The sequence below is a fragment of the Mytilus edulis genome, chromosome 12, assembly GCF_963676685.1.
Source record: "Mytilus edulis chromosome 12, xbMytEdul2.2, whole genome shotgun sequence".
Lineage (NCBI taxonomy): Eukaryota > Metazoa > Mollusca > Bivalvia > Mytilida > Mytilidae > Mytilus > Mytilus edulis.
In genome coordinates this window covers 38,431,903-38,438,853 of record NC_092355.1, presented here as the reverse complement: position 1 = coordinate 38,438,853, position 6,951 = coordinate 38,431,903, and the positions used below count along the sequence as shown (strand labels likewise).

General features: G+C 32.0%; 1 long non-coding RNA gene across 1 annotated transcript; it reads left to right on the top strand.

Annotated features, from left to right (window-relative positions):
• The first annotated feature begins 1,093 nt into the window (after positions 1-1,093).
• Positions 1,094-3,486, top strand: LOC139498407 (uncharacterized). The gene is made up of 3 exons (XR_011657928.1): positions 1,094-1,624; positions 2,372-2,440; positions 3,203-3,486. It is a non-coding gene; the product is annotated as an uncharacterized lncRNA (long non-coding RNA).
• Positions 3,487-6,951: the final 3,465 nt, after the last annotated feature.

Below are 6,951 nucleotides of genomic sequence, written 5' to 3'. Positions count from 1 at the left end.
TAAGCTTACCAATGGTTCTCCTTTCTATTGAAACAAAAATTCTTAAAAAGAAAATGAAAATAATACACCGAAATGTGCATTACATTATTATATCATTGTATTTTCTAAAGCATTTTCGGAAAATAATAAATAAATATCAATCGTATTAAACATCGTTTTAACACTCTTCGGGTTGTAAAATATAACCTAATTAAAACAAAAATCACTTTTCTTTCATAATGACATTTAAATTTGGTTTAATCAGCATATTTCTCTTCTTTTTTAATGTTTATAAATTTGCAGGAGAAGTATTAACAAATATGCTGAGCTTAAATGAAACCAAACTACGATTCCATACATTGTATTAGTTCATCAAGTGACGTTTTAAACTTCAATACGTCAGAAAGGTCAATCGGTGTGATCAGTCCAATCCGTCCAATCAGTCGAATATTTTTCCAATAAGCCTGACGAATTGTGACGTAAATTTGACACGAACTAGACTGATCGGTGACTGATCGGTGACCGCTGATTGATTTATAGATAGTAACGTCTTAGATTGCATGTACTGTATTCGAAAAAAATAAATAAAAAAAAAACAATATGTAACGATTTCTATCATTTGACCATGGCAACAAACCATGACGAAATTTGTACATTTTGTAAACTTTCTTTATTTTCATTATTTTTTCATTAACATTTAAGTATATTGTTGATTTGGAAAGTATGTATACATCCAACTTTATATTTGGTGGGATTATGAAAAAAGATATGATAAAATTTCTTATATCATGTTGATGTTTCTTGGCTGCGCAAGATGAGTTCAAAATGGAAATATGGAAGGACAACTGCATACATTCTGTATTTTGCATCGCTTCATGAAACAATTATATAATAGTTCTCGAATAACTGGTCATTATCGTTATATATGGACTGCCCACATGACAGTGGTATTGACTAAGATAGTGATAATATCATATGTTTATTTCATTGAGGAACCATGTTTCAGAAAATTCTCATAGATTCAAAATGTCCAAGTAGTTGTACGATATCATGGCAAAGAGTTAAATACAGTCGTAGTAATAATGTCATTCATTTTAGTGCAATTTTTCAGTATATGGGACAATACCCCTAATGCGCCTTGAAATGAGGAACACAAAAGTCACGTGTAAACAAAAAATCTCTGTGTAGTGATATTTGACACATTTCTATGATAAACAAATAACTGAGCTGAACCATTAGTGTTAATTTAGAAAATAAGGGAACACAGAATAAATGTGTAAAAACCATGGAGCTATGAAATGTGTTCAAAGTATTAAAATTTCAAAGAACCTATTGTGTTAAAATTGGGATTTTTTACCATGAGGAGCGACATCGCAAAAGGATACTCGGGGTTTGCTAAATTACGGGAAAATGAATCACACTTCGTACCCCGAAAATTTAACCACATATGTAAAAATGTCTCAGCTTCGAAACAAGCCATCATACATATACAAGTTTACGATATGGGCTGAGCAACAGAAGAAAACGTTACCATTACGGCCTATGGAATAACAATTGCGCATATTGCCCCATCTTGTGAGAAAGGATCCAGAGATGTCTTAAGCTAATTTCACCTTGTACACCACAGAAAATTGTTAAAATGATGGTTAGTAGTTTTTTATTTATACCTAGTTATCATAAATGATTTCAGATAAATATTATTGATAAAGAACAGCAAAAATTCAATAAAATTTTCACTTTTAAATGCATTACTGGCACGGGCTGAACACTTTTTTTAGGCACAGTCATAACTTTGTTTACCCCCGAGAGATCCGAAATGAATTGTTTATTCAATTGAAAAAGGCAAGAAAAAACTTACATGTAATATAAATAAATTGTAAGTAAACATGACACAATATAGTCTTTGTTATGCAATTATCACTCTGGTCTACAGGAATAGCTTATAATCAAGGGAGATAACACACTTCACACGAGTAAAGTGAGATACATCATACATGTGCTTTTATCCAATGATTTGACCCTGGTCAGTAGATATCATATGCAAATAAACAGAAAAAAAACATGTACATGTATTAAGAAAATCACGAATTACTATTGTTAATGCACACGAGCAAAACACAAGATATTGTCATTTCTCAGTGAAAAAGGGGGAGGGTCAAACCTTCTTGAACACAATATTGCTATTCAACTACATGTATTAAGCTAGTTAGCTACTACTCATTGCTTCTAATATAAACAGTTTAAATGAAGGTGGCTAAGCCACAAGAGAGAAGCATTTTTCTTTCTTTGTGATAAAATTTTCAAGAATTAGATTTTTCTCTCTCAATAATACTTATGTATTTAAATTAAATGATAACACAGTTTGAGTTATTTTTTTTTGGTCTTATTTCAGTTCCAGACATATCATTACTTTTAAATATGAGATGTCAAACTAAAGGTTTTAAAAAGTCCCGAATAACTGGTAAGCATTTTGATTTATTAGGTAAGCTCTAAATTATTTATTTATGGTATTTGTGCAAATGAAATTACAGTCGGTATGTTAAAAATATGCTTATATGAAAACTGTTGCTATGGTCTTGCTATTAAATGAAAAGGCTTGGTTACTGGTCTTTTCGACTCAACATTTCGAGTTAAATCTTGCGTCAACTGATTCCCATGTAACACTGCAAACTCTATTTAGCACTATTTTGATCTGTCATTATTTAATGACGCCATAATACGTGTGATGTCACAATGTTTCCTTTAATACCTCATGTGGATTTCTCACTGATAAAGGGTTTTCACTGAAATACATGTAAAAAGCCTTTTTTCTCAAATAGAATTATGTGAATGGACAAGTTTTGAAAATTTGCACTTCATTGCACTCTAATTACATGATGAGAATGACTTTCCCAGTAGTTTTGAGGGGTTTCCACAGTATTATATACCAGATGTCCACTAGTAAGAATAGTTATTTTGCTTGTTTTTTTTTTATGAAATCTACATTTTTGCATAATTTCTCTGTCAAAATGCACTTTAAGACACAAGAAAATGTTATAGAATGCTTTAATAGGGTCTGTGTATTGTTATTTAAGGTTATCATCAGAAGTTTTGTCCTTGTTTTGACTAGTTAAGCTATACTGGAAGAAATTAATTATACATGCACGTTGTATTAAAAATAAATGAATATAGCGATAAAAGTGTCATTGCCATATAGTGCTGAAATGACTTTATTTTTTTTCAGAAATGGACAAAAAGACACAGATTTATTCAGAATGTCATACCGATGAAGATCACCTAAAAATATTTGGAAAAATCAGAACTATGGATTTCAATATGGGACAATACCCCTAATGCGCCTTGAAATGAGGAACACAAAAGTCACGTGTAAACAAAAAATCTCTGTGTAGTGATATTTGACACATTTCTATGATAAACAAATAACTGAGCTGAACCATTAGTGTTAATTTAGAAAATAAGGGAACACAGAATAAATGTGTAAAAACCATGGAGCTATGAAATGTGTTCAAAGTACAGTGAAACCTGTCCAAACCGAACACCCGCGGGACTTTGAGTTTTGTTCGGTTTTCACAGGTGTTCGGATTGAAGAGGTAAACGGAAGTCAACACCAAAATAATTTTGGCACTTACTGACAAGGCACGATAGGTGACACAACAGACGACAATTTATTTTCATGATGATTTAGATGTAAATGTAAAGCTCTAGATAGATGAAGATAGACGTATTTTTCCTTTTTTATATAAATCAAACGCCACTCCGTCAATCACAATCCTCGTTGTGTAAAGGTATAAATCGTTCAATGATGTACGACGTGGAGCGATTTTGCTTTTTATAATTATTTTCTAATCCGTTAATTCAGTGACCAATTCAGATCCTCAGTCACTGTCAAAAGACGATTCCGTTGTTGAATCGATATTGTCATTTTCAATAATCTGAACACTTGAGTTCTCGGACTAATCTGGTCACCCGGTGATCGATACTTTACCACAAGATAAGAGCGAAACAACAGCAGGGGTCCATTCTCGGACTTTATCGTTGACAAATAGATAACGGAGGAGGAGCATGAATTATATATATAGGGCCTCTAAAGGGAATCCGGCATCCCGTAAATATAATTCGTAAGTCTTGCACGACTTCTTAATCCAGTGAAACGCGTTAAAACTATTGTTTAATTAAACAGGTTAGCTACTAAATGACAGTTACCAATTTATGACCGTAAATATTTGAGTTATGAGCATTTAATTGATCCAAGGAAAAGATCCATTCTTGTCCTTTTCGGCGATAGGGCAGCTGACCAGTTTAACGTTTCTTTACAAACAAATCATTTGATCACTGAATACAAAGACACAAACATGCTAATTAGTTTGTAATAACAATTCACCAGTTCATTAAACCTCAATTACCCTCTGGGATACTCTGTCATCCTGTGTCTGTTTAATTAAATCATGCAAATAATTAAAAATACTTTTTTGATTTGATTGCTATCGATCGATTTTGACAGGTAATTTTTAGATACATATTTACTAACGAGCCTTCAAAAAGCGTTCGGAATTCGGTGTTGACAGGGTTCGTTTTTTTCAGGTTAGATTAACGTTAATTGATATGGAAATTTTGTGGGTCTTGGAAAATTGTTCGGTTTAAACTGAAATTCGGTTTTATCAGGGTTCGGTTTACCCAGGTTTCACTGTATTAAAATTTCAAAGAACTTATTGTGTTAAAATTGGGATTTTTTACCATGAGGAGCGACATCGCAAAAGGATACTCGGGGTTTGCTAAATTACGGGAAAATGAATCACACTTCGTACCCCGAAAATTTAACCACATATGTAAAAATGTCTCAGCTTCGAAACAAGCCATCATACATATACAAGTTTACGATATGGGCTGAGCAACAGAAGAACACGTTACCATTACGGCCTATGGAATAACAATTGCGCATATTGCCCCATATGAATACTAAATCAAGTTCCCTATATTTTATAATTTACCAAAACATATGGTAAACAATTCAACAACTTAAATATTGAAAACAGGAAAATGTTTTATTGAAGGGACATCTATCTAAACAGAGAATCAACGCCAAACCGGTCATTAACAGATGCACACCACGCCCCAACGGTCATTAACAGACGGAAACCACGCCCCATCGGTCATTATCATGTGAAAATCCGTAAACGACCGGTTTTCTGGTCCGTTTCGTTCTGTTAATGACCGATGGAATTTATTACTGAAGAATAACGGGTTTATCTTTTAGTTTAAGACTTAGCATTCAACAGATCAGTTTAACATGTTTAATGCATTGTCGTGAATATGCACGCCTTTCAGGCTGTATAGAAATTTGAATGATAATTGTCACACAATTTCATTTTTCATAGATCTAATATCGTCAGAATAACATATTATGAAGTATCTAACAATATCCTTTTATTTGTTAATCCTCACAATTGCAAGTATTAAGTACACAGTTTTTAACTCTGATCTGATACTTTTATTTCCTTGTCTTCTATGTTTTATGTTAAATGTATACATGCATTATTCATCTTTTTCAAATTCATTTGTTTTCATACTAACAATCGGTTGATTCTGCCATTTTCTTTGAATTTACATGTGACATGCTATGAATCATCTGATATAAAACACAAATTTTAGTCTGCCATGATATATTTCAATAATTATTCTCAAAAGAAATATTTTAAGATTTATCTTTGATGCATAGATTTAAAATCTTCAATGTATTTTCTATATGATACAGTGTTTTCTTAAGAAAAGTAAAATACTAAAAAATACCAATCTCAAGGGGAAATTCAAAAGGGAAATTCCCTTGTCAATTGGAAAAATCTAAAATCTCAATATTATCAAACGAATGGAACCAAATCAATGGCAAGGACATCGTCAGTATAAATGAATGTGAAATCAAATGATCTGGATTTTTTTATCTTCTTGATTTTGAAAAATGTATCAATGAACACCAACTTAAAGAAAATAAGAAGATGTATGTAAGAATTATTTGAAAAAAAATAAACAAGTATTTTTCCTGCAATTTCTCATTTTTTGTTAGAAAATGTGTAAAATGTTTCAAAAACGGAAAATTTCAAATACATTCTATCTGCCTAAATGGCACAAAAGTAAATTGTTGAAGGCCGTATGGTTGCCTATAATTGCTTCATTTGCAGTTTGGTTGTTTCATTGCCAATCATACCATATCTTCTTTTTTTAATACAACTTTGTAATCAAAGATTTCTTTATAGTTACAAAATTGTTAAACTGCATGATATTAAAACTGATATTTTCTGAGAAATAACCACTGATATGCTATTAATTATTTCTTTAACAGCAATTAAAAAATGAGACAGAACAGATATGTTCAACAGATTCAACATAAAATATCAATGCTTACATTATGTAGACCTCTTGTTTTATCTTAGTGTTATGTGTTAGTCAAACAAAGTCCGCCGCTGGTGGCCCTGTTGGATGATAAATCGGCTTTTTGGTCAGCACCTTATAAGGAACATTCATGCCATGTACAGTTACATTAATTTTCATTTAGTGGTTCCCTATAGAAAGACATTATTATGTATTTCCCTTAGGGTCTTATGTTAAACTAAAAACCCTGCTCGTGGCCATCTTGGATTATGGGTAGGCTTCAAGGTAACAATACTCGGTCAGCACCATAAAGAAACTTTCATGCCATGTTTAATTTCATTATATTCAGTGGCTGTCTTAAAAAGACATAAAGTGCAGTTTAAATCAAGATTGTTTTGTTAAATACAAATACAGATACTGAAGAGTGTTCCTACTTACATTTACTATTTTTACTGTGACAGGTCTGTCAGATAGTCTTTTATCATAAACTCTCGCATAAAACCCTAGTTCTTTACTCTAAGTTAAAATAGAAATAAACTTTTATTCCGGCGAGAAGATGTTTCGATGAGACAATTTACACAGTCATGCTAGTGTTGTCATCTTGTAAAT